This window comes from Malus sylvestris, chromosome 15 (genome assembly GCF_916048215.2).
Source record: "Malus sylvestris chromosome 15, drMalSylv7.2, whole genome shotgun sequence".
Lineage (NCBI taxonomy): Eukaryota > Viridiplantae > Streptophyta > Magnoliopsida > Rosales > Rosaceae > Malus > Malus sylvestris.
Genome location: NC_062274.1, coordinates 24,510,891 through 24,521,041, shown reverse-complemented (window position 1 = coordinate 24,521,041; position 10,151 = coordinate 24,510,891). Strand labels below are relative to the sequence as shown.

Genomic DNA, 10,151 nt, shown 5'->3' with positions numbered 1-10,151 from the left:
TTAAAATGAAGAAAAAAAAGGTTGTAAGATAAGGAGGCCATATAGCATATTATTATTTTGATGAAGTGCAAAAAGCACACAGGTGGGTTTTGACAATTTGTTGCAAGTGTTGGAGAACGGAAGGTTAATCGACAACGAGGGTTACATAATAGACCTTAAGAATACAGTGATTATTTTGACTTCAAACTTTGGAGCGAAACATCTCCTTTCTGGTTTAAAGGGCAATGTTGATGAAAATGATGGAAGATGTGAAAGAACACTTTCAGTGTGGAGTTTGTATTTCCTTAGAGGTGGTTGATGCTGCATATAATTATGTGCTGAAGCAGAGAATCAAGTGAGTAGTACCACAACAAAATCTTTGTTTTATTGTGTGGTTCTTACTTTACTCATGCATAAAATAATACTTACTATTTTCCAGAATTTTGGGGTTGGAATATGAATTGAGAAAAACATGGTCACCAAGTTAGCACTAATCTTGTGAAACAAGAGATAGTTAGAAGTCATATTCTCTTATATATGTCGAGCACGAAGGAAGCGAATTGTTATACTAGGTTGAGAAGAATAATGTCTCTGAATGGGTGTTGGTAAAACAATAGGCCCAATAAGCTTAAATGCATAGCCCAACAAGGAAGCAAATTGTTGTACCATATAGGCTGCAAGAAGTCCCAGCTATGGGCCCAACAAGCTGAAATGCATCATTAACGCCATCAAAAGTGCCACATGCAACATAACCAAAATTGATAGTATCATCCAAAATTGGCCTTGCACTTCCTATCAACCAGTGTTCAAAATATCTATGAAATTGTCGATATTTTTTGGTGAAATATCTGAAGAAAAAAAAGATCGATATGGAAATAAGGTGAAATGTGAACTTCATCCTATATAAGTGAGATATAGGAAATCAATGAATATCGAAGATATTTACTGATTCACTACAAAAAAATTTCTCAAAAGAGTTTCAAAAGTTCGAAACATTCTACATTTTGACCAAGAAAGTGGTTGTTATAAGTCCTATGAGAATGGAACAATACAATGCAATAAATGATGATTGCTTAGCTTGTTTTGGATAGTTGGTGCCTATCTCATTCCCCACATGTGTCGACACCGCTTGACTTAATGCGTAGGGGGAATTGGTAAACCAATGCGGTGGTTTGAATTACATTTCTTGTGGTAGACATAGCTTCAACTACATTACTGAGAAGTCCTGATATGATAATCATACTATCTTACCACAACCACTCCAAGCACACCAAAACACAACTGGGGACCACTTGGCATATAATTTGGTTCCAATATTTAAAATAATATCAGATGGACCACCATTGCCATGTGTTTGTGTTGATGTTTGAAACACACAAGTAGAGAATAACAAGTATGAGAATGTTCGTGACGGTTAAGGTTCCAGCAAGGGAAACACCTAAATGCCTAAGCCAAAATGCCATGCTAGGATATAGTAGGTAAATGCGTGGATCACAAGGGCCACTGCAATACTAAGCATAAAAATGAAGGTGATGTGTTGGGTTCTAAGTTGGATTTTGAGAGGATTTATGATAGATTGGAAATATAGAATAGAGACAGAGAATGTAAGGTAAGTTATGGCTATGGATGAAATTATTGGATTGTGGCCTGAAAACATAAGTAAGGGCTTACAATTAAACCACATAATGGAGATGAGGATAGAGGTGAGGATGGGTAAGGTGATATTGCGTTGGATGATATGACACATGAGGGGCTATTGTTAGGCTTCAAAGGCTTGTGATGAGATCCCTTCTATGCTTAAAGTAAGGCCAACGAAAACCCAGTAGCCAATAATGTTGGCCACACAATTGACTTGGCTCTCACCTACTAATTCCAATTTTCCTTATATTTCCAAAAATAACATTGAAATAGCCACTTTTGCATATACCACAAGGCATGTCAAGATCATTGGCAAAATTATGTTGTATAGCTACTTGATCTCTTAAAGAGCCTGTTTGTTTGTACCATACTCAATTAATCCTGAAACTACCGAGCACCAATCAACGTCATACCTTCAAGGACCCATCGAGGGGTTCATGTTGAGGCACCTATGTCGAAGCACAAAGAATTTCCCTCCAACCAGGAGGCTAATTACAACACGACACGTCAACGTTAGAATAAAGCTCATAGAGTCCCACATCAACTGCGGACAAAAGCTAAAAACTCACCTCAATTATAAAAAGAGACAATTCTCCTACAATTAATCCCTAATGTCATTATTGTACTTAAACTAGTCATTAGAACCCACTAATGATAATTATGCTTAAATATATGTATTTGTGTAAACCCTTCACTATTAATGAGAACTCCTATACTCCATTGACGTAGCCAGACTTAGAGCGAACCACATACATCTTGTGTTTGCTTCCCTATCTATATCTCTTTACACATCATCATCACTAGGTGACCGGAGCAACTGAGCGAAAATCACAAACTTGATACTATATGTTGTTCTAAAGTCTTCACTGATTTTGTGCATCAACACTGTTCAAATCAATTCAAAAAAATATAATGAATTGAATTCAAATGCACAAAACAAAACATACCTGCAAATGGTATGAAAAAGAACAAAAGGGTTGGAGTTGTAAAACTTACCATTAAAGAAATGGTGGATGGCCGATGCTGAGAATCTTGTTCATCCTCTTCACCATCCTTGATAGGATGGTTGAATAGTTTGGACAAAAAGAAAATATAAATGTGAGGTGGCTTCACCAATTTTGTTATACCTCTTCTTAGCGAAAGAGGATTGAAATTTTGTGTAGATCCAATGAATAAGTCAATAACAAATAGATTGGACAAACATATATGCAAGGTTTTTCACTATAATTGATCAATAATTTTTTTTATAGTATAGAATTTCTATAAGTTTTGTTTTTGTCTTGAGGAGTTAGTTAGGGTTTACTAGTGAGGAATTGACGAGTGTGAGGAAGATACAAAAAGGCAAAGAGGTGGCCATGCGGGTGGTTTGTCATTTACTATTTGGGGTCCGTCTTTGAATTTCTCACAATACTAAAAGCCAATCCAACTTTACATCTGAATTGACACTCTAACGTTGGTGGCAAACTGGCAATCTCTTCAAATGCCAAAAATTCATGAATTCACATAACTTTGAGAGTGACATAAAGATGAAGATTAGAAAACTAGGACAAATTCACACCTTTTAATTAGAAAAAAACGTATTATAAGTTGAGTTAACTCATAGGGTCGAGCTAAATAAAATAAGAAAAAAGAAAAAACTTTGATATTTTGACTTTTCTATATCTGGAGATTTTTTCTGTTTACGAATAAGTATCATATATTTGAATCCATAGTATTATATAATGATATTATGAGAGATATAGAATTTTCCAAATCATTATCTAATATCAAATTTGAAAATCCTTTCTTGTTTGACATAATTTGGTTACATAATATTTCATATTCATGTATGTAAATTCAAATGATGAAATCAATAACTTAGAGAGTTGTTAGACCCATCTCACAACCCTATTTCTTAACCCTATCTTGTATTCTCACGCCTCATAAAAAATAAAAATAAAAACACTATTTTCCATCCACCAATATTCCTAAAATGTCCTTGCATCAATTTAACTATTCTTTAAAAATTAAAAATAAGAACAAAAAATAAGAAAATCACTCCACACAACCTCCACACGATCTTAACACAACTTGACAACAACCTCATTTCTATTGTGAGTTGTGAACCCACCCATGAACACATTCTATTGCTGACAACATTGACGCCACATTGTGCCTCGTGTGGACATCTCGAAATTGGTCTACTCTGCAAAAAAGGAGAAATAGTTAGACAGGTCTTATAAGAGGGAACGAGCAGCTCACATATTTGCATATAACAAGGCAAGCTACAAAAAATCTATAATTAATCTTATAAACTAATTGTAACTACCATACAATGCAATCATCCTTCTTGTGCTTGAATAAATATCAACTCCTCGGAAGACATGATCAGAACGCAAGAATTGTAACAGTTGCCTAACTTTGGATGACATATACGTTCGCATTTACTAAATAAGAAGATGAAAACCACTTTAACTAGAGTAAATTCTCAAGAACAAAAATTATTAGTAATGTTCATCTGTGATTTGAATGTAGGAAAACTTTTACTCAACCTCATCATGGTTTTCGAATTATTAGAGGCGTTTAACTCCCATGTTAGTTGGCTTTTCGACAACTAACAAATTTATGAAACTATATCAAGTTAACTAAATTTGTCAGCACTATACTATAATGAATTGTGCACTTGATTATGCGCTAGATTATGAAACAACAATGTCAAGTTCATCGAATATGTCAGCACTAAACCCTAAGAAAGATATAAAAAATAGGTTAAGACTAATTTTTACTTGGGCTTTAGAAGTCATTTTACAAAAGGACTAAGGTGTCATTAACTTTTTTTTTTATTAAAATGTCGCTTGGAAAATAAGGTTGTAGGGTGACTATAGTAGGTCTCATTACCTAATATTTTATCATTGTTCTCTCAAACAAAAAATGTATGATTTTTTTCATTTAATTTTGAAAAGTATTATTTGAATATATAAGATGTCATTTTTAAAGATTTGTTTTTAAGTGGTCACGAGTGATTATTTGTTTTGTGATAAAAAATCATCTAGAGTTTTATTAATACAATTAGTTTTTCTTTTTTTTTAGCCACGACAGGTTAAAAGAGCAACAATCACGAAAAATAGTTAATTAAAACACAAGTCTCATTATAATTGTAGGAATGTGCTAAAAAGAATGAATCTTGTATGATAGAATGAGATGTAGTCAACATTACGCTTAGTAAATGTTGTGCACATGGAAATATCACTCATAAGTGTTTTGCACCTGTAAATGTGATAATGCTCCAATACCTTTCTAGTTTAGACAATTGACTTTAATAATACGATAATTATTTTGACTTGAAAATTGGAAGCGGAGCATTTCCTATATGGTTTAGGGGGCAATTTTGATGATGAAAAAGTGATTGAAGATGTGAGAGAACACTTTAGTTTGGAATAAGTTAGATGATGTCATTGTGTTTCATGCTTTTTCAATTGAAGAACTAAAGAAGATTGATATGATGAAAATGGAGATTGTTGCAGGTTGTCTAGAGCATGGGGGTATTTCCTTAGAAGTGATTGATGCCTCATATGATTATGCGTTCAAGACGAGTTATAATCAAGCAAGTAGTACCAAAACAAATTCCTTATTTTATTTTGTATGTCTTACTCTACTTATGCATAAAATAATACTTATTGGTTCCTAGAATTTTGGGGCTAGAAATGTTGGAAGATGGATTGAGTAGAGTTAGCACTAATGCTCACGAAATGAGAAATAGATGAGAAGTCAAATGTCCAAGCTAAGGAAGCAAATTGTTGTACCAGATTGAGAAGAATAGTGTCTTTAACAGTGTTGTAAAACAATTGATGTTGTACCAGTGGTAGGGCAAGATAAATCAGTTGATGTTGTTGTAAATTCCTTTTTGAGGTCAAGAATTTGGGCTTAAGAATGAGAAAAATAGGCTATTTCATTCTTCTTCTTAAGTCTGGTGGGTGTTGGTAAAACAGAGCTTGCAAATGGTTATGTTGAGCAGCCCTTTGATTGGTTCTCCTAGGGTGCATTGGTCATGGAAAGGTGACCAACTAACTAAGGTTGTGACGGAGGCCGTATAGCATAGTGTTATTTCATGAAGTGGTGAAAGCATACAAGTCAATTGTTAACACTTTATTGCAAGTGTTGGAGGATGAAAGGTTAACTATGATGGGGTACACAATTGACTTTAGTAATAAACTAATTATTTTACCTTTAAACCTTGCAATGAAACATATCTCGTCTAGGTCAATGGGTGAGTGCTTAATGGAAGCTACTAATGATGAACTCATAAAAGGTTGTTTCATCACCCTAAACTGTTGTTTATGATGTTTATAGCCTTGCTTGTTTAATATTGTGTAACTTTTGAATAAGTGGGAAAGAAGTTTAGTCCAAAGTTAGTGATTTTTTTATAAAGGTAAGTAGACTCCAAATGGTGGATGTTGTAGCCCGACTAAATTGGAAGGGTATTTTCTTGAAAGTAACTAACGCATCATTTCACTATGTTTTCGATGATAATTATTATTGTAGCCTCCACCATTATTGATATTAATGCGTATTATTGTTTAAAAAGAAAAAAAAACAAACAAAACTTTGAGCTTTGGTCTGCCCATGAAAGGATTATATGTATATGATATCGATTTTAAGCGTATAACACCACAAATAACAAACTCATAAATCTGTAGTCTAACACGATTTTATCGCTTACAAATTTGAACCTAAATATTTTATTTTATAAGTTTTGTTTAAGAAATATTGCAAATTTGTTTCATTATTTCTTGTTATGAGAATTTAAGATGAAGTCCCTTGGTTTTTCATTTTTTTATAAGTCCTATAACTACGCTTGCATTCCCTTCTTGGGAGATGAGATCATTCCTCCACTTACAAATAACTTATTTTCACTGTGAGAATGTCATTATAAGAAATATTCAATCTCTTAATCTTCATTGAAGATCATTCTTACAAAAAAAAAAAAAAAACATTCAAATAGGAGATTGTTTAATCATTGAAATGTATCATATAAATCAATGATTTATCATGAATATGTTAATTGGTACCTACACCGTTGATTTAAAACATTTGAATGACTAAATGATCTCTGATTTGAATGTTTTTTGTTTTTTGTTTTTTTTTGTAATGATGATCTTCAAATGAATATTAAAAGATTGAAGGGTTTTGATTTAAAAAAACTTGAGTGCAAATACGTTATTTGCAAGCGGGGGAATGTTAGTATTGTTCTTTTTGTTAATTTGGAAATGGGCAGCCCGGGGTATATAATATATAGTTCCCTTCTATTAAGGGATCCGTCAAATAAGCTTACCTAAAGGACACCTTCACAATGAATTTTGATGATCATAAAAGGGTTTGTACGAGTTAAATTTTGCAAACTAATTAACCATACACGTATATAATAAGAAAGATAATAGACGTACATGCATAAATTAAGAGCGAAAATGACAAAACTAGTTGTGATACAAATTCCCTTTAAGATCCTTGACCTAAGTGGTTGATCTACTCATTTGCTTTCAAGAATAAAGATAAGGTTTGGTGTTCATACATACAGAGCAAGCTTTGAATCCGAAGAAGCTTCTTGGCCAAGCCTTCTCAAATTGATCCACTTTGTATAGCTTCTCCTCTTAGACTCAAAAGCTAGAGTCTTCTAACTTTCAACATCTTCTTTGAAACAATGAGTTTTGGTCTAGAATAAGTGTGAGAGGTTAGTACACACTTATTCTATAATGAGGAAGGGGTTGCACACACCAAAAATGGTGGTGATGGTGCACGATTTTGGAGGTGGTGGATGAATGTTTGGTTTCTCTCTAAGGTAACTATAGTACCTTACTTTAGCTCTCTATGAAGAGTACTAAAGGATGAGTAATCTTTCTTATACTTTAGATACCTCTCTTTTTTCTTTCTTCTTCCTCAACAACTAGAGAAATTCATGCAAGAGAAAGAGAGAGAGAGAGAGAGAGAGAGAGAGAGAGAGAGAGAGAGAGCATTAGATACCTCTCTTTTTTCTTTCTTCTTCCTCAACAACTAGAGAAATTCATGCAAGAGAAAGAGAGAGAGAGAGAGAGAGAGAGAGAGAGAGAGAGAGAGAGAGAGCATTACATGCAATGGATGAGTCAACCTTGAGTGTTTTGAGTGACTTGTTGAGAGGTGAAAGTTGGCTTCTTAAAAAATTTCTCACTTTTCTCTTCTCAGTGCCACCATTATCACTTTTCCACATAGGCAAGTGGACATGCATTTCCATTTGAATTTTGAAATAAAAATAACAAAAATATAACTCCCACTCACCTTAGGTAAAATCAGCCATAGAGTTTCTTTGGACTTTTTGTGCCCTCGCTTAACTTAAGTCGAGCGTTTGTTGCGCTGGACTATCTCGGACTGGACTAGCTTCAAGGACTAAGTTGGACTGGCTTAGACTAGACTAAGCTGGACTAACTTAGTGAAGCGTTTGGTGCAATGTTGGACTAAGAAGCTAGATAATAACAAATCCTAATATTATATTATTTAATATATAAATTATTAATATTTTATTAAGATCTAGGTGACCGGAGATGACGAGTAGTCTATCGGGAGTAGTTGTTGAGCATGACGAGGACGAGAGAGGATAGTCTTAGCTAGTCCTATGGTTATTAGGGGGGTCTCTCTAAGACCTCTTAGTGAAGGGTTTTGTCCATGCAAGTCCCCTTTAGTCTCATTAATGTTAGTCCCAGCATGGAACAAACACGGTATTGAACTAATAGCTAGTCCCTGTCCAGTCCAATCCCACTTAGTGAGGACAAACAAATGCCCCCAAATGGCTTAATGGAGTCCAAGTGGGCTAGTGCCCAATGGGCCAAAATTAACCCAAGATTATATCGAAACCCAAACTAGACTTGAAATCACTATGATAATTAATTAAATGGTTTAATTAGTTATTTTACCATTTCATTTTTTTTTCATAACGGGGAATCACAGTAATCATTCCAACACTTAGTTAGTCATCTCATACAAAGAATAGGGTGTATGATCATTAGGTTCTAATCGACATGACAGTGAGACGATGCAAACTCTTTAAATCGTTTTGATGGATTGAAAAACCAACATGTTAATCCACCTTATTGTGGAAAGCTTATTCAACTCTTCAAGGCTTCATTGACTATAAGTGACACCTAGTTGTACATCACAATCACTAAGTCTATACCTTATGTATGAGGAGAACCTATTCAATTGCACCTTACAATGCAATACGATCTCTCTCTATACAGTACTCTCAATCACATCCTTAGGGTTTGGATAGTGTATGTCAAACCCCAAATGTGATCCTTTTATACATACATGATACTACCTCTAGGCTATGAAGAATCTTTTCTCGATCATCCGTAGTACCTTGGCCGAGAATTATTTGATCATGTCGTAGAGTTTTCAACTTTCATTTAGTGAAATGGATAAGGAAATGGCATGGATGTAACATCTTTCTAACCATTGGGTATGATACATTAACAAAATCACCAGCCTAACCATGTTATAACTATGATGGCTCAAGTTTAAGGATTATTCTGCATAATTGCAATTCAGAATTACTTGCTTGATATTTAAGACTCATTTCAACAACTTTGGACCGATAGCGTTTAGTGAACTTAAATATCCATTTAAGCACTCACACACTTGTCTTAACCCAGCCTTGCTAATGGTTCGAGATTGGCTATACACCTTGTTTTCTTAACCTTGTGTATACATAATGTGTACCAGTCTTACTGAATTATAAGATATCCATTCAGATAATCCAATACCAGGAACAATGTTAAGATCACACATATGAGGGTCTCTTTAACCTATTTTCTCGAGAAGACTACCATCCTGAAGTTACCTCAATTCACATGTATGTAAAAGTCATCCATGGAGTTACTATCTATATTACACTAACAATTGAACCAGCCTGATGCTGTGGGTTTTAAAATTGTATTAAACATGTGAAATTTATTAAAATCTATTTACATCAATATCAAAATCTAAAATTCATCCAAAGTGTATTAGGGGTTTACTAAATATAAATGCCTAAGGAAATGTAGGAAATCTTAAATGCATTTGGGCACACATACCATTTGAACAAAATAATGCAAAGTAGCTAGGTTCAATATCATCCAAATTTTCCCATCCACATTATGAACGGGTTATCATCTAAATATCTAGCAAACTTTATAAAACAGAGTTTTATTACAACTCATATTTTCACATCATGATAATTTTGAAAAATATAAAATGAAAGTCCAACAATGGCAGCAAAATGAAGAACACATACAAAGCACATTGAATTCCTAAATACCCTGACGTAAAAAGAAATCCATGTTAGATTTTCGAATCAATTTGTAATTGTCATACAATGGAAAATACTAATAATGGAAATCATGAAAGTTCTCTTGGTTCGACCTAAACTTTCGGAAGATGTGGGAAGTTCTGAACTCCATCATACTAATGAGCACCTGATATCCAAGGCATCAAGCTACAAAATAATATCCAATAAAGAAAAGAAAAGGTGATTAACATTCCATCCAATG

The 10,151-nt window shown here is 33.9% G+C and overlaps 1 pseudogene; it reads right to left on the bottom strand.

The window, feature by feature from the left end:
* Positions 1-958: 958 nt before the first annotated feature.
* LOC126602845 (protein DETOXIFICATION 48-like) lies at positions 959-9,411 on the bottom strand (annotated as a pseudogene).
* Between the last annotated feature and the right edge of the window lie 740 nt (positions 9,412-10,151).